The sequence below is a fragment of the Callospermophilus lateralis genome, unplaced genomic scaffold, assembly GCF_048772815.1.
Source record: "Callospermophilus lateralis isolate mCalLat2 unplaced genomic scaffold, mCalLat2.hap1 Scaffold_331, whole genome shotgun sequence".
Taxonomy (NCBI): Eukaryota; Metazoa; Chordata; class Mammalia; order Rodentia; family Sciuridae; genus Callospermophilus; species Callospermophilus lateralis.
Window position 1 is genome coordinate 80,764 of NW_027513865.1, and position 19,453 is coordinate 100,216.

Sequence of the window (19,453 nt, forward strand, 5' to 3'; positions counted from 1 at the left end):
GCTACAGAGAAAGGGAGACAGGAATTCACATATTTGTTATCTTTAAAATCACATGGAGAGCTATTTCAACAAAAAATTGTCTAGATTTATACCTCCTACCCTATATAATGCAAAAGGCAAGTCCAACTATGCACCTTGCCTCCTCTGAACTGCTTGTATTTCTATTCTGTTTGGGTTATTTTTCTGCATCATATTAGAATTAGTAGTCAGAGTCTAGCAGGGTATGGTTTAGTGTCAGGGATTCAGTATTTTGAATGGAAAATTGGAAATTGAATCCAATGTGTATGCAAATATGTCCTACACAAAAGTATTCCCACTCTCATCCAGAACAATTCTTTGACTTTACCTTCGCCCCATGTAGGACACAATCAGAAGAGAAGAGTTAGAAAATCTGTGAATACATATCTGGAATGAAAAATGCTCAGGAGTTCACAACCTTGGAGGTGGTAGAGGAGTTTCCAAAAGTAAGTGACTGGGAAAACACTCCACAAACATGGAACTCTGTTGGCCTAAAGACTTCTTGAGAAACTTCCTCTGAGGTTGGAAACTTAAAATATATGTTGTTGTCCAGAGATTTAGCTTCATTTCTAGTGAGACCATCAAAGCTGGGTCTGCATCTATGTGACCTGGAGGACATCGTTTCTTATTTTCCATTGAACATGAGGCAGCAGTGGTGATTTCTCTCTTTGTAGGTAAACTGTTGCCACTGGGGGATAAGTGTCTCCCCGAGTGGACTGTGAAGCCATTTGGTCATCCTCCACTTTTTGTGGAGTTTCTTGCTGCTGCACTGGAAGTTTCGTATTTGCTTCACAAAATCCAAGGGGTTCAACTAGGATATAGTGCTGGAGGGAGTTCTGTCACGTGTGTTGGGTCAGGGACTGTATAAGAATGTTACAACCAGGGTTGTATCCCACATAGCTTGCCCCCTTGACCATAGCAACCTGATTCTTAAAATTGCCCTGAAATCTCTCCATATAACAAGATGCCTTTACATATAAGGGTCTGCTGGCTGAACAATATCAGCTACAAGGCATTTGGAAGTCAATGGCAGATCCACATGGCCCCACCAAAGATGTTTTATCACACACCTGCACACCAGAGCTCTAGGCCCACTACTCAGCAGGCTCCAACTTACTGGCATCTCGTTATACACCATTTTCATGAAATCCAGTCAATTATGGCACTGTCTGGTACACTCCTGATCAGAAACAGGACATCCAAAGGTTCTCCAGTGCCACCTGGTCATGGGAATTTCAAAAATTCAATGGTGTTTATGTAGCCATTTTTGAAGAATGAAGTTGGAGTCCCTGTGGGTTTCAATTCATTCAGGAACCATTTAATGTTGAGGAAGCTTATTTCAATGAAAGCTCTGGAGAACTCTCACAGGCAAGGCTTCCCAAGGAGTGGCCAAAAGGTCACATGAAGCCAGGCACATTGAGATCTACAATGTGAGGTCCATGTGTGTTTTGACTCTCAACTATGGCTGCCAAGTCTTTCAGAAAAAAATCATGTGATATCCTGGCTGAGATTCCTAGGGCTCCGTGAAATGTCACCCTGGGCCTAGATCTCAGTTTCCATGGGCGATTCTCATGCGTGGCCTCCAAAAATCCCAACACAATTCATGGCAATACTTCTCTGAGGTCAGTTCCAGAACTCAGTCTCTAAGGGGAATCACACCTGAGTTCCATCCGAGGTGGACCCAGTCATCTCTTTCTAAAGTCACACAAATTACCGCAATTAAAACCAAAACACTCCCACATGGCCCTCATCTTCTTCCATATAGACACACATCATAACCACTGGCTGGTGGTTTCCCTGAGGAGAGCAGCCCAAGCAAGTGTCCAAAATAAGCTCCCTTGCCCCTCATTAGCCTAAAGTAGGGGTGGCCTTGACCCCCTTCCTGTGAATCAGGAGTGATAAAATTGGCTTGCCATTAATACTGCTCTGCTTCTCCAATTTGAGGCATACTGACTGTCAGGTATAAATTATTTATGTGATTTGGAGTCAGGACAAAACCCAAGCTCCTCTGCAGTGGTTTCAAGAACTCATTTGACCCAAAGAATCCCTATTCTCACTTGATGGAGTTCAGGAACCTTACAAAGGAAGGCGAGAGTTCATCCACAGTGACTGATCTTTTTGCCATTTATGTTTTGGATGCACACATGGCATCCTTTTTAGATCCATCAGGTACTGAGAATGTAAGCCACAGCCTTACACAGGGCCAATAGTCTGATGCAGACACACACCTTTCCAAAGCAATTTAGCAAAGAGCCACAGGTGATGCCCATTCATTTTCCATTTGAAAACTGATTTCTTCAGGCTTCACACAGTGGTTGCCTGAGGCAAGACCGTACTGACATTCAGGGCAACAGAACAATAAGTAAGCAAAAGGTCCAAAGCAGGGTTTCTCCACTGAGACTTTCCTGGTGACACTGATATCTGAGTTTTCTGAAATGCTCGCCATTCCTTTCAGCTATCCAGTACATGGCCATATCACAGAGCTTGGAGGTGGTTCATATCTTGGACACATAAACATGCACCTATTTAGAGATTGACAAGAATTCAGGAAGAAAACAGAAACTTCAGAAGATCGTAGGTGTTGCCCATCCTTAAGGCAACCCGCAGTCCATTCATAAATTGCGCAGGTTGAATGCTGGGAAGCTTTTTACTAGACAGGACACATCTATTTATTCATTCTCTTTTCTTTCTTTTCTTTACAATCTGGGGGCAATATTTATTAATTAAAACTATGTCTAATAGTTTACAAAGATGCTAATTAACAACAAAAGTATAATTGACCTTAAAATCCTCAGTGAGACTGAGGCTTCACATCGTCTTCAGAATTCTGAAGTGTGCTCCAGGCAGGGCACAGGTAGGTGTGCAGGGAAGCACCTGTGACCATGCAGGATTCCAAGGCCAAGAGGCTCCACAAAGTAAGCTTCTGGGCTCCCCTGGAAGTCCCACTCTCTATCGCCCATTGTCCCTGTAATCTTGCCCCCCAAATTCCATCTCCAAAGTAAGTGCTTGGTTTATCGTCGAGAGAATCTGTTCTTGAAAGCTTTAATTGTCGTGGCCATCATTGGTGCGATTTTCTTCACAGCTGGTTTCCTAGGATCATAGGAGATAATACTACTGACCACTGGCACCAAGTGGGCACTGCTGGTGCTGGGGCCATCATAGGCTGCCTGCTCAGAGCTGGGGTTCAAGCTGTTGTTGTTGGCAGGAATGTGGCTGCTTCCTGTGCTATATGGGGCTGGCTTAATCTTGACTTTCTCAGGGACAGCTGCTCCTCCTGTTCCAAACTTCTCTTGCCTCCAGCAGACATCTCTAGGTGGCTTGGCCACAGAGTTGACAAAGGTCATCTTTGCTCGCCCGTCCTTGGGCTTATTGGCATTTGCACATTGGATGTTCTTTGTTATCACTCGTAGCTGCTGCTCTCGGGCATTCTGAAGCCGCAGGTACATCTCCCGCCAGGACTCATACTCTTCTGGTCTTTCTTCTTTAAAGTCTCGGTGACAATGAACTTTCCATAATTGATCTGTGTCTTCAATTAATACGTGATTGTATTTCTCTATGTGATATAGCTGATCAGGTGTACACCTCTCAAAAACAGGTTCAAGAATAGAAAACGGTACTCTTCCCACTTCAAAGATGGAATCGATGTTGTTTTTAAGTACAAGGATGCACTGCTAGTACAAGGTCATCATTTTGGGGAGATAGGCACACTTGGAACTGGAATACACCTGCATCTTGGAATTCATTCTGTGTCCAGTGAATCCAGCTTCTTCTTCTTCCTGGGGTGAATAGAATGCTTTTCTCTTTGGCTGGAAGGAGGGCATCACTTCAAGGGAAGAAAGTGGATGGTAATTGCTCTGGATGGTGGGTAAGGGGAGGTCTGGCAATACTGGCAGTGGATCAGTAGGGACCTTTCTCAGCCTGGTTGAGTCGGCTCCAGTGAGCTGCAGCTTCTCTGACCTGCTCTCATTCCCCTTGGGTGATTTCTGAACTCAGTTTAAGTTTTTACTAGTGCTTTTGGAATCACTTTTTTAAAGTCCTTTGTCTCCAAGTGCCGTGGCTGGAGTTTTCACTATCTTCTTCTTTTTCTTCTGGGGCTGGTCATAGCTGAGGTATGATTCAAATGACATAGTGGGCTGCTCGAATTCATCCTCCACGTCTGCCTCCTCTGCCTTAGGGAGTGAGTCCAGTGACTTTTCATCCAAATTAGAAGTCTTTACTTTCCCTTCTTCAGCCTTTATATTGTTAGAAACCTTCTCTTTTGTTCTAAGCAACAGGTCTCCAGCCCCTCTTCCTATGTCTGTGCTGTCCACACGTTGCTTGCTTATGTCCGATTTGGTTTTTGCAGCATCCTTGTGCTTTGGCTTTTTAAGGTGCTTGTCTGAAGCAACCTCTGAGGGTAAAAACTTTCTTTTGAGGCTGTTGCCTTCTCTTTCTTTCTCTTTCTTGGCAGCACTAGAAGGTGGTCTCTCCTTGGCACTATCCCCTTGGAGTGGCCTTCGGGTCTCCTCTTTTGAGAGGGACTTGTGTGGCTTCTCTCTGCCCAAAGCAGAGGCCTTATCATCACCCTTTGCATCAATAGGGCGTTTTTTTTCTTGTGGAAAGATCTGTGTTCCTTGTTTTGGTTCAAGATCCCCTTTCCCTGGGGTTCTCCCAGGTGATGTTCTTGACTAACTCCCAGTCTGACCTGAAAGGCATTACAGTGGCCTTTTCCAGGTTTCTGGTGTGAAACAATGAACTCATGGGCCTTCTCTGGTGACCTGTAATGGTCTGTGTACATCTGATGAGGACTCGCACAGAATGAAGGGGACTGAACATGGCCATTGTCAGAAGATTCGGGGTCGGATGAGTATGTAGGTGACACCCTGTGACACCTCTTCCTCTCATCTCTCCTCTCATGACTGAGAGACACTTTGTGAGGTTGTTCACATTCTGAGAGTTTTCTGTGTTTCTTCTGTCTGTGCTCGGGACTATAGGATAGGCTGCCTGACGCCTTGCTGTTTTCTTGGTAGTACCCTTCCATCTCCTCCTCCCTCTGAACCGCATCCTGAGGGTGCTTTCGGGAATTGCTTTTCTCAAAGTCCTGTTCATCAGCCTCATTGTTTCACAAGGATATCTACTGTAATAGGCAAGGTGGGGAGTTTCTTCAAATATTTCAATAGCATCTTGGGATCCGGGTTTGTAGTCAGGCGTGCCTGCAGCTTCTCCACAACTTGGAGCGCCGACTCCGCCGCCATCGCTGTCACTGGCATGGCCTCCTCATTATCTTTTCTAATGTCAACAACCACGGACACAGTGGGATACCCAGACATAGAAACACTCTCCTTTTCAAATGACTTACTAGAAACAGTCCACTCCAAAACAAACAAACTGCCTTTCCTACCTATTCTCAGAACATGGGACAAAACCACAAACTCTCACCCACACCAACAAAGGCACCTCCTTCACCCAATTAGGTCTGTGACTATCCGAAGTGTCCTCTGACTAGTGGGCCATACTATTTTACCCAAAAATGGACTGTCCTGTTTCAGAAATGGTCTCCTTGGCCAACTCTTTGAAGTTGTCAGAAGCCAGCAGTGAGTCACTCACTGCTATCTCAGGAAAGGTCCCTCTTCAGAGCTATCCTGGCATTTGGCCATCCTAACATCAGTAGGTACCAAGAAAGACTGACTCTGTCCTTGGTAAATACAAACAAGTGAGCCCACTGGGACTGGGACTGGGACTGGGACTGGCTCTTGGTGCCTGGCTTCTTGGATCCCAAGTTCAGAGAGTTCCATCACCAATGAAGTTAGGTAGGTCACTTCCTTCAGGAACTGAATGAAGTCACTGCCTTGGCAACCACTTTGTTCTAACAGTTGCTTCCAAGGGTCCCATGAGATGGAGGCTGCCCCTACTTCCTGTGACACTTTCACAAGTTCGAATGGTATATCAACCATTAGCACCCGGGAACAGCTCTCCACACAGGCCTGGTTTGGTTCATCTTCTCTACATTAAGAAGAGAGAGGCTGATTCAGACACATCCCTTCATCCTGACCAGGTTGTTTGCCATGGAAGATGACTTTTGCTCTCTCAGGTCCTTCATAGATGCCTACATCTTCTCCAGGGATCATTTCTGCATGGACCTTTGATGTTCTCAGCAGGTGGAAGATCCCCTACCATCCTGTATTGTGAGACCAAATCTGTCCCTGCTCTTCTGTAAAGTTAGATTGAGAAAACAGTGTATGTTTAGGTTTAATAGCACATTCGATTTGGGTTAGGAATGATTCTGCTGTATGAATAATTATAATGGGAACCTGTGATATTTTAAGAATATAGACATGAAATATAAGTATGAAAACAGAAATCTAGGAAAGATTTGAATCCCAGAACGGCATTGAGCCCTAGTTTGGGATACTTAGCTTGAATTATGTTCTGCACCAAGATCTCAGATATATCGATATGGCATAGGACCCTGTACCTCGGATGATTGAATGTAGAAGAGAACATCCAGTCAAAAAGGGTTAGCCATAGGATTAGAAGATAGGCAGTAGGTTTATGAAAAATAGTGAGTCTATGAGTTGGAGAAAAAAAGTTCTTTAGCAATAGGGTTTCGGTTAGAGAGTGAATGTAAATGTCAGCACATATGAAGAGTCAGTCACAATGATGAATTGGCGAAAATATGTAGGAAAGCAGATATCAATAGAGACATTAGGAAATCAGGCAAAGTATAAAGTGAGTGATAGGATTAGACATTTTCAACAGGGTTGATGTTGAATATATAATATTAGGAAGAAACAAGTATGTAGTCACCAATAGGATTTACATGGAGAGCATTAGGTACATGAACATGGATGTTTTAGAAATCCATGCTCACTTTCCATAAAGGCTTTGGTGCAATCATAAGTGTGACCTTTGCATTTTGTTTCCAGAATATTACTGTGATAAAATGGATATGTAGATCAGGTGACATGAGTATTTCTTCCACCATTATGGGGAGCAATATTTTGAAAACTTATAAATTAGTATTGGGCATACAAATCGTTGTACACTCTGTTGATGAATATAGAGATGATGCATGAATAGACCATATTGTGAATAAATTATATAACTATTTCCAACTTTAAATAATGGATTGAATTGATATCTGAAAATATATAGGAAATCTTCTATTGATATACATTCATTCATTCCAACCATTTATATATCTAATGGTAATATTAGGGTTAGGGTTTATCATGAATAGTGTGTGAGTTTTGCTTAAAAAATGATTATGGAATCGAAAATAATGTGTTCAGAAAGAAGTCTAGTGAAAAAAACCATAAAGAAACATGGAGGAATGCATGTGTTCTTAAGGAGGAAGTGATTGAAAGTGAACCAAATGCCTATAAATTTGTGTACTTCTGGATGAAAAGATATATCCTATGATGTCCATCAACTGAAGAAATAGTAATGTACCAGTGTTGAATAAAAATGATCTTCAAAATATACATCATGTCCCATAGGAATCTACTTGCATTGATGTTAAACTGGGTCACTTACTGTAGAAATATTAGGATTTGTAAGCACCATTCACTGAAGTTAGTTTTCAGTACTAGGAAAGAAATAGGTATTTCAGGTGGTTGAATATTTCTGAGAATAATCTTGTGAAAAGTTGATTATAAATCCACATACCATGAATATGAATGATTTTAGGGAGTGTTTAATAAGATACATATATGTCATATATTAAAAAATCTTGAGAGTATATATATATATATATATATATATATATATATATATATATATTTATTTATATATATATATATCTCATGGAGAAATATTACAATGAAAATTTGACAAGATTTATAACACATACCCTTGATAAAGCTGAAGGCAAATCCAAGTATACACCATGCCTCCTATGAAAGGCCTGTGTTTCTATTCTGTTAGGTGTCTTTTTATCCATCATATTAGGATTAGTAGTCACAGTTTAGTAGGGTATGAGTTAGTGTCAGGGATCAGTATTTTAATTGGAAAATAGGAAAATGAATCTAATGTGTATGCAAATATGTGCTACACTAAAATCTTGCCACTCTCATCCAGAACAATTCCTTGTAATTAACTTTGCTCCAAGTAAGACACAATTAGTGGAGAGAAGTTTGAAAACCTGTGATTACATATGTGGAACTGAAAATGTTCAGGATTTCACAACATTGGATAAGGTAGAACAGTTTCCAAAAGTAAGGGAGAGGTTAAACACTCCAAAAACATGGAGCTCTGCTGGCCTAAAGACTTCTTGAGAAACTGCCTCTGAGGTTGGGCACATGAAATATATATATTGTTGTCAGGAGATTTTGCTTCATTTGTAGTGACACCATCAAGTCTGCGTCTGCATCTATGTGACCTGGATGAAATGGTTCTTTGTTTTCTAATGAACATGAGGAAGCAGTTCTGAATTCTCTCTTTGTAGGTAAACTGTGGCCACTGGGAGTTAAGTGTCTCCCCGTGTGGTCTGTGAAGCCATTTGGTCATCCTCCATTTTCATGTGTTTCTTACTGCTGCACTGGGATTTAGGTATTGGCGTAATGAAATACAAGGAGTTCAACTGGGACACAATGCTGGGGGGAGTTCTGTCACGTGTGGTTGTTCAGAGTCTTCAGGAGAATGTTCAAACACGGGTCTATCCCACATAGCTTTCCCCCTTGACTATAGCAACTGGATTCTGAACATTGCCCTGAAACCTCTCAATATAACAAGATGTTTTTACATATAAGGGTCTGATGGCTGTACTATGTCAGTCACAAGATATTTGAAAGCCAATGGCAGATCCATATGGCCCCAACACAGATGTTTATTCACAAACCTATAGTCCACTACTCTATGCCCACTACACAGCAGGCTCCAACTTACTGGAATCTCTGTTCTACACCATTTTCATAAAACCCAGTCAATCAAGGCACTGTCTGGTACACTCATGATCAGCAACCGGACATCCAAAGGTTCTCCAGTGCCACCTGGTCATGGGAATTTCAAAAGTTTCATGGTATTTTTCTAGCCATTTTTCAAGGATGAAGTTGGAGGCACTGTGGGTTTCAATTCATTCAGGAACCATTAAATGGTGAGTAAGCTCATTTCAATGAAAGCTCTGGAGAACTCTCACAGGCAAGTCTTCCCAAAGAGTGGCCAAAAGGTCACATGAAGCCAAGCCCATTGAGGTCTACAATGTGAGGTCCATGTGTGTTTTGAGTCTCAACAATGGCTGCCAAGTCTTTCAGAAAAAAAAAATCATGAGATATCCTGGCTGAGATTCTCAGTGCTCTGTGGAAAGCCAACCTGGTCCTAGATCTCAGTTTCCAAGGGCGAATCTCATTCGTGGCCTCCTATAATCCCAACACAATTCATGGCAATATTTCTCTGAGGTCAGTTCCATAACTCAGTCTCTATCGGGAATCACGCAGAGTTCAAGCCCTGGTGGACCCAATCATCTCTTCCAACCGCCACAAAAATGACCACAATTAAAACCAAAACACTCCTACATGGCCTTCATCTTTTTCCATTAAGACACTCATCATAACATCTGGCTGGAGGTTTCCTTGAAGGGCACAGCCCAAGACAGTGTCCAAAATAAGCTCCCTTGCCCCTCATTTGCCTAAAGTCAGGGTGGCTTGGACACCCTTCTTGTGAACCAGGAGTGATCTGTAATGGTAAATGAAATTGAAATAAAAGTTTAAAAATTAGAGTGTAAAAGACCGGGTGTTGTAAAGTTTGTAAGCTGCAAGGCCTGAGTTAAAATATAAATGTCCAGGTATTGTTAAGTTCTGATGCTACACGCAAAACCTGAAATTCCTGTAGCTTTTAGGACAATTCCCGGACTGCCCAGTAAATATTCCCCCTGACCGCCTGGTTGTTTAATAATCTAGCACCCTGTGTGGCCTGGCACATAGGCATCGCAGGGCCTAAACCAATCAGTTTGAATGTTTACCCCGCTTTAGAACTGACCTATCACTCCCGCCTGACCTGTTCCCGCCAATGAATTAACTAATCATGTTTAGAAATTGTTGTTTGATTTTCCCACGGTATATGGTGATTTGTTAAAGGAGACTGTGATATATGTAAAATCCAGCCCTCCGCAAAAAGTGTACTTAAGCACTGCTCAACCCCTGCTTGGGGCTCTGGGCTGCTCTCCCTTCTTGAGTAAGCATTTAGCTCCAGCATGCTGGATTGGATCCTCAATAAACGTCTTTTGTAGTTGCAGGAACCGCGGTCTCTTGGTGGTCTCTTCCTCCGACGTTCACTGGACCCTTACCTTTGGTGCATTGGCTGGGAATCACGCAGTGCCGAACAAGGAGACCCCAACGGACCCCTCTGGGGGTAAGAAAGGCGCCTCTTTCCATTTTTCCTTGTGATCGCTCAGAGCTTTTTGTTCAGGTTTGTTTTTTCGGTTTTCGAATTAGGTTGGCAGAGTGGCTGGCAACGGAGAGCGTAAGTTCCCCCTGGCGGTGGTGGACAAACGTGTTCTAAAGCCACAGGTCACGTCCTTGCAAGGGATGCCTTAGAGGACTCGGGGAAAGATGGATGTGCCCTCATTAGGTGAGGAGGAACGGAAGTGCCCTCATTAGGTGAGGAGGGACGGATGAGCCCTCATTAGGTGACTCTGCTGCCAACCCATCAGGTCTTGCCGGCTACTTTTTTCTCTCAGGTTGAATTCAATGTCTGCCATTGTGGTCCAAATCATCAGGTTTTTCCAGGTTCTAGGTTCTAATCTTTACTTCTGAACTCGTGTTAAATGTTAACTGTGTGTCCGTGTTTGTGTCACGTTTGTATTGACCTTGTCTCTGTTTGAGTAACTCTCACTATGGGACAAAGCCATTCCATGCCTCTGTCCTTGAAACCTTTCCTGGTCCCTGCCTCCAATCCGACCCCTTTGCCCTTGATCCTATCACTCAAACCTTCTGCTCCTCCCCCTCTTCCCTCCATTCTCCCTGAGTCACAGGATTGTAGATCTTGGGGTTGTGAACAAACGGGAGCTGCATGATGATCTTTGTCTTTTTTTCTGTGTTTTTGTTAAATGTGATGGCATTGTTTGGACCGATGCAGAGTCCCGAGTTCCAAACTGCCTTACATCTGTGGAAGTAACTTTAGCTAAATTTTAACCTAATGCTTCTCTTGTGAGGGACCAAAAGTCAAGAGAAACGCCAGCTTTTCTGTTCTCACCATTTACACCTCTCTTAGCTGTGTTTTAAAGAACTTTGATAAACTTTACTCCCCTTTGTTAAGCGAGATTAGGGAATCAGTGTTTTATTTTCTTCCGGAGTTGGCTTGATCACGCCCACTGCAGAGGGAAATGCCTGGGGTCTAAGAACATTGATATCTCGATTAAACTTTACTCAAAACCCTGTCCTCATTATTAAACTTGCATTAATTGGCTTTGGGGATGGGATCCAAAACTTCAGACATAAATTTTGACACCCCAGTGGGGACTTTAAATCAACCCCACTCTGCCCTCTTGGGGAAGCCTAGCACTCAATACAACTGCAAGCAGAGGATGAATTTTTTGGGAGCTGACTACTGAAAAGTTGGGAGATATAGAATATGCCTGGTGCCTGGTGTCAAACCAAATCAGAGGAACTAATCCTGTAAGTAAATGGTGAGGCTAAGGGACTCCCAGCAGCTGCCCGAGCCATTTTGCTGTGGGGAACTCCCTTATTCCTTACCTGGACTTTAAGGATTACTCCACCTCTGTTTACTTAACAAAAGGGACAATGAATGCAGTAATATGTTGATATTATAGATTGTTTCTAGGGATGATCTTGACTGAATGTGTATTTAAAAATGATTTTTTTTAATTGTAACAATTTTGTATCTAAATGGGTTTCTAAAGCTTTGCACTATCTTACAGTTAAAAGTTGGGTTTAAACAATTGTATAGTTTGATTTCAGGTAGTTCCTGCTAGGAAACTTAAATACTTAGGATAAAAAAAATTAAGGAGTTTTAATTTTGAAGTAGGTAGCCTGAGAAAATTTCACTAGATATACGAGTGCATTAACTAGGACAAAGATAATAAATTATGATATGGTATCTGTTCCCATCAGTGTGTCAGATTTTTTTAAAAAGGTGCTAAATTAAAACGTTGGTCTGGCTTATTGAAATGACATTACCTAGCAACAGTCTTGGAAATTTTTAAAGCTTAATTTCGGATACACATGGTAGTGTGTGGTTCTTTTTAAATAAATTTCAGCCAATTTAATGTAACTTAATACTACTATAGAAACTTCAGAACAAAGAAAGTTGCTTAATGATCCTATAGAAACTTCTTCTGATGGTGGCTTTTATATTATCAAAAAATGATCCTATTTTCATTTTTGGTTGAGCAAGTTTTTCTAGTGTAAATAAATCTAAAGATATAAAATTTTGAGAAATGCATCTTAAACTTTCATCAATATTTTCAACATCCAAACCTGGAAATTATGACTTATAGCTAAAATGCCTTAGGCATGAGGTTTCTGCTCAGAATTCAAGCCTTTCCAGTTTTCGAGACCTCAGGCAGGACTTAAGTTGATATGCAAATAAACGGAGACTGAAGCTCTCAGCAGGAGACAGATAAAAAGGAGTAAAAGTGTCTTTTTACCTGAACTCAAACTAGACCCAACCAAAAAGTACATTATATGGTATTTACTAATTACTGGCCAGTCATCTTTTTTTAGGACTCTTGCTTTTTCTTAGATTCTGTATTTTTTTTTTCAGCTGATGATCTTGATCCTGCAGACGTGTTAATGTTTTCTGATCAGTTCTATTTTTGATCAACTGTGGAGTTTTTAAACATTGCAATGGAGATTTCACCTGAAAAAGCTACAAGGCCTTTACTATTGTGTTATGTGTTACATTTGTGTTATGTGTTGTATGTTGGTATGTCTCTATGTGTGTATGTCAATATATAATGCAGTGATAGGACAATTGACAGATGAGGAGCACTCATGAAAAATTTAAAAATGGATCCAAATATCTTTGATTCACGTGATTCAAATGCTTCAGTTCAAATTGGGTAAACAGATAAAAATAAAGATGTCTTTAAAATTAGGCCTATAAGTTTTCTAGGTGTTCAAAAAGGCCCTAATAAAATGTTGATGTCTATAAAATAATCTGCTTAAATTCAAAAATTTACATGTATTGTTTCAAAATGTGAACAGAAAGAGGTTAACAGAGGGAAAAGAGAAACTAAAAGATTCAAGATATAGATTTAATAGAGGGAAAATTTGTTTCTTGATAAGAGAGTTTATATGATTAAGTAATTAAAAGGGTTTACATAAATAATAAAAAAAGGTTGTGCAAGTTGGTTATATGTGTAAGTTTTGAGCAAGTAATCATAAAAAATTACACAGCTGGTTAAACAAGTACTATTTTAGAAAATTGTGCCATGTTATTTCTTTAAAAAGCTAAACTTGGTTAATACAAAAATACCAATGTAATTGTGGTGTTAATGTGTTCATATCTTCCAGGTATACAAGTCTGTAAGGTAGAAGCTTCAAAAGAGCATTGTATCAATCTGGTGTTCTAAGGTTGTATGGTAATTCTAGGCTTAAAATAAAAACATGTTGGAGATTTATGTATATCATTTGTGTTCTATAATTGGACTTGTTATCAATAATATATGTAAAGTTCCATGTTACTTTTTACACTAAGATACAATCTAAATGTATTTTTAAGTTTATGAGAGCAAAATCAGTGAAGGTTTTTTTGTAAAACACAATGGTAATGCCCATTCATTTCCATGTGAAAACTGTTTTCTTCAGGATTCACAAAGGGGTGGCCTGAGGCAAAGACTTTCCTGATATTCAGGGCAACATAACAATAGGTAATCAAAAGGCCCAAAGCAGGGTTTCTCCACTGAGACTTTACTGGTCACACTGATATCTGAATTTTCTGAGATGCTTGCCATTCCCTTCAGCTCTCCAGTACATGGCCATGTCACAGAGCTTGGAAGGGGTACATATCTTGGACACAAAACCATGAGCCTATTCTGGAGAGTGGCCAGAATTCAGGAAGAATACAGGAACGTAGGAAGATAGTAGGTGTTGCCCATTGATAAGGTCAGCCACAGTCCATTCATAAATTGGGCAGGATGAATGATGGGAAGTTTTCTCCTTGACAGGACACACCCATTGAGGCATTCTCTTTTCTAATGTCTACAACCACGAACACAGTGGCATACACAGACATAGAAACACTTGGCTTGTCAAAGGACTAACTAGAAACAGTCCACTCCAAACCAAACAAACCTTTTTTCCTAACTATTCTCAGAACATGAGAAAAAACCACAAACCCACAACCACACCCACAAAGGAACCTCCTTTCCCCAAATAGGTCTGGAACAATCCAGAGTGTCCTCTGACTTGTGGGCAATACTATGTTACCCAGAAATAGCCTGTCCTGTCTCAGATCTGATTTACTTGGTCAACTCTGTGAAGTTGTCAGGAGGCAGCAGTGAGCCTCTACCTGCTTTCTCCGGAAGGGACCCTCTTCAGAACTTTCCTGGCAGTTGGCCATCCTCACATAAGTAGGTACCACGAAAGACTGACTCTGTCCTTGGTAAATCCAAACAAGTGGGACCACTGGGACTGGGGCTGGGACTGGGGCTGGTTGCCTGGCTTCCTCTAACACAAATATGGAGAGTTCCATCAACAAGGAGGTGAGGTGAGGTAACTTCCTTCAGGAACTGAATGAGGTCACTGCCTTGGCAACCACTTTGTCCTAACATTTGCTTCCTAGGTTCTCATAATATGGAGGATGCCCCTACTTCCTGTGACACTTTCATAAAGTTAGAATGGTATAGAAACCATTGGCACCTGGGAACAGCTCTACACAGGCCTAGTTTGGTCAATCTACCCTACATTAAGAAGGGAGAGGCTGATTCAGACGCATGCTTTTATCCTGACCAGGTTGTTTGCATGGAAGATGACTTTTGCTCTCTGAGGTCTTTCATAGCTGCTTACACCTTCTCCAGGGATCATTTCTGCATGAAACTTTGAGGTTCTCAGCAGGTGAAAGATCCCCTACATTCCTGTATTGTAAGACCAACTCTGTCCTTGCTCTTCTGTAAAGTTAGATTGACGGAACAGTGTATAGTTAGGATTAATAACATGTTCGATTTGTGTTAGGATTCATTCTGCTGGATGAATAATGGTACTGGGAACCTGCAAAATTTATAAGAATATATAGGTAAAATATAAGTTTGAAAACAGAAATCTAGGTAAGATTTGAAGCCCAGAAAGGCATTGTGACCTTGATTGGGATAGTTAGCTTTGAATTACATTCTGCACTGAGGTCTGAGATAAATTGATATACAATGGAATAAAACACTGTACCTGAGATGATTGAATGTAGAAGAGAACATCCAGTCAAAAAGTTGTAGTAAGTAGGATTAGAAAGATAGTAAGTTTAGGAAGAAGAGTGAGTCTAGGAGTTGGACAAAGAGTTCTTTACTAATAGGGTTTTGGTTAGAGAGTGAATGTAAATGTCAGCAAATGTGAAGAATCAATCACTATGTTGAACTGGGAAAATATGTAGGAAACGACATATCTATAGAGACATTAGGAAATCAGTCAAAATATAAAGTGAGTGATAGGATTAGACATTTTCAACAGGGTTGAGGTTGAATATATAATCTTAGGAAGAAACATGTATCTACTCACCAATAGGATTGAAATTTGAGAGCATTAGGCATCCTGGATATGGATGTTTTAGTAATCAATACTCACATTCAATTTAGACTTTGGTACAAACATAAGTGTGATAATTGCATTTTTTATCCATATAATTACTGTGATAAAATGTATATTTAGATCTGGTAACATGAGTAATTCTTCCACCATTATGGGGAGCAATATTTTGAAAACTTATAAATTAGTATTGGGGATACAAATAGGTCTACCCTGTGTCTATGAATATAGAGATAATGCATGAATTGTCTATATTGTGAATAAATAATATAACTGGTTACAACTTTAGAAATTGGTATAAATTGATATCTGAAAATATACAGAAAATCTTATATTGATATACAATCATCCATTCCAACCAGTTATACATCTAATGGTAATATTAATGATATGGTTTACTATAAAGAGTGTGTGAGTTTTGCTTCAAAATGATTATGTAAATCAAAAATAATGTTTTTGGAAAAAGTCTCTTGAAAAGATGAGTCAAAAAAAAAGTAGGAATACATGTGATCTGAAGCAGGAAGTGATTGAAAGTGTACCAAATGCCATTAAATTTGTGAACTGAGGATAAAATGTATTTTCTATGATGTCCATAAACTGAAGAAATAGTAATGGACCAGTGTTGAATAAAAATGAACATCAAAATACACATCATGTCCCACAGGAATCTACTTGCATTGATGTTAAACTGGGTCAGTTACTGTAGAAATGTAAGGATTTGTATGCATCATTCACTGAAGTGAGTTTTCAGTACTAGAAAACAAATATGTATTTGAGGTGGATGAATATTTCTGAAAATAATCTTGTGAAAATTTGATTATAAAACCTCATACATGAACATGAATGAATTTAAAGAGTGTATAATAAGACACATATATTTCATATTTTGAAAAATCTAGAGAGTGTAGATTTCTCACAAAACACATACAGAGATATTAAACAGTAGCAATATATGCCAATCGAAATTCATCATGAAATACATATCATACACAGATCCAAAAATATTTATTTTACTGAACATGGATTTATGTATAATGTTGTTCAACTAGGAAGCTCACGCACAGTTTTTATTTTCATTTCCAACAGCATATAGGAGGAGTGATCTCTTCTCACAATTTGTATCTGCCAAGTCAGCCTCCTCACAGGAATGTAGTGTGGTACCAGGTAGGATTATATATGTGCATATAAAAATACATGTGCTGAATAGGCAACAGAGAAAGGGAGACAGGAATTCACATATTTGATACCTTTCAAAACACATGGAGAACTATTTCAATTATAAATTAACCAGATTTTGAACACCTACCCTTTATCATGCAAAAGGCAAGTCCAACTATACACTATGCCTTCTCTGAACTCCTTGTATTTCTATTCTGTTTGGGTTATTTTTCTCCATATTATTAGGATTAGTAGTCCGAGTCTAGTAGGGTATAAGTTAGTTTCAGGGATTCAATAATTCGAATGGAAAATAGGAAAATGTATCCATTGTATTTGAAAATATGTGCAACAAAAAATCTTTCCACTCTCTTTCAGAACAATGCCTTGACATTACAGTCACCCCAAGTAAGACGCAATTAGAGGAGAAGAGTTAGAAAATCTGTGAATACATATCTGGAATGGAAAATATTCAGGAGTTCACAATATTGGGGGTTGAAGAGGAGATATCAAAAGTAATGGAAAGGATAAACTCCACAATCATGGAACTCTGCTGGCTTAAAGACTTCGTGAGAAATTGCCTCTGAGGTTGTGCACTTGAAATATATGTTGTTGTCAGGAGCTTTAGCTTCCTTTAGTAGTGATATCATTAAAGATGGGTCTGCATTTATCTTACCTGGAGGACATGATTTCTTATTTTCCAAAAAAACATGAGGCAGCAGTGCTGAATCCTCTCTTTGTAGGTAAACTGTTACCACTGGGGGCTAAGTGTCTCCCCGTATTGACTGTGAAGCCAATTGATCATCCTACAATTTTCGTTGTGTTTCTTGCTGCTGCACTGGGATTTCGGTATTTGCTTCATGAAATACAAGGAGTTCAACTGGGACACTGTGCTGGAGCGAGTTCTGTCACGTGTGGAGCATCAAGGTCTGCAGTAGAATTCACAAACCAGGCTTCTATCCCACATAGCTTGCAACCTTATCCATAGCAAACTGATTCTGAACATTGCCCTGAAACCTCTCCGTATAACAAGATGCCTTTACATGTAAGTGTCGGCTGGCTGCACCATGTCAGTCACAAGCAATTTGGAAACCAATGGCAGATCCACAAAAAAAACAAAACAGATATTTTATCACACACCTGCACACCACTGCTCTAGGCCCACTACTCAGGAGGCTCCAACTTACTGGCATCTCTGTTCTACACCATTGCCATGAAACCCAGTCAATCAAGGCACTGTCTGGTACACTCATGATCAGCAACAGGACATCCAAAAGTTCTTCAGTGCAACCTGGTCATGGGAATTTCAAAAATTTCATGATATTTATCTAGCGATTTTTCAAGGATGAAGTTTGAGGCACTGTGGGTTTCAATTTAGTCAGGAACAATTAAATGTTGAGGAACCTCTTTTCAATGAAAGCTCTAGAGAATTCTCACAGGTAAGGCTTCCCAAAGAGTGGCCAAAAGACACATATATTTCATATTTTGAAAAATCTGGACAGTGTATATATATATATATATATATATATATATATATATATATATACACACACACACACACACACACACACACAACCAAACACACACACACAGACATTAAATACTAGCAATATATATGCCAATCAAAATTCATCATGAAATATATATCATCCATGTATCCAAAAATATTTATTTTACTGAACATGGATTTATGTATAAAGTTGTTCAACTAGGAAACTCACCCATAGGTTGAATTTGCAGTTCCAACAGCGTTTAGGAGGAGTGATCTCTTCTCACAATTTGTATCTGCCAAGTTAGCCACCTCACAAGAATGTACGTGTGATACAAGGTATGATTCTATATGTGCATATAAAAATACATGTGCTGAGTAGGATTCAATGAAATGGGGGAGACAGGAATTCACATATTTCATAAGTTTAAAAACACATGGAGAACGCTTTCAACAAAAAATTGGCAAGATTTATAACTCCTAACCTATATAATAAAAAAAAAGTCCAACCATGCCTCCTCTGATTTGCATGTATTTCTATTCTGTTTTGTTGATTTTTTTCCATCATGTTAGGATTAGTAGTCAGAGTCTAGTAGGGCATGGGTTTGTTTCAGGGATTCAATATTTCAAATGGAAAATTGGAAAATGAATCCAATGTGTATGCAAATATGTGCTACACAAAAATCTGCCCAATCTCATCCAAAAGAATGCCTTGACATTACCTTCACCCCAAGTAACACATGTAGAGGAGATGAGGTAGAAAATCTGTGAATACATATCTGGAATTGAATATGCTCAGGAATTCACAACCTTGGAAGTGGAAGAGGAGTTTCCAACAGTAAGGTACAGGGTAAACACTCCAGAAACATGGAGCTCTGCTGGCCTAGAGACTTTTGGAAAAACTGCCTCTGAGGTTGGTCACTTGAAACATATGTTGTTGTCAGGAGCTTTAGCTTCCTTTGTAGTGAGACCATCAAAGCCGGGTCTGCATCTATGTGACCTGAAGGACATGGTTTCTTATTTACCAATGAACATGAGGCAGCAGTGCTGAATTCTCCCTTTGTGTGTCAACTGTGGCCACTGGGGGCTAAGTGTCTCCTGGTGTGGACTGCGAAGCCAT

At 40.0% G+C, this 19,453-nt stretch overlaps 1 pseudogene; it reads right to left on the reverse strand.

Moving 5' to 3' along the window:
- Window positions 1–3,029: 3,029 nt before the first annotated feature.
- LOC143640576 (elongin-A pseudogene) lies at window positions 3,030–5,252 on the reverse strand (annotated as a pseudogene).
- Window positions 5,253–19,453: the final 14,201 nt, after the last annotated feature.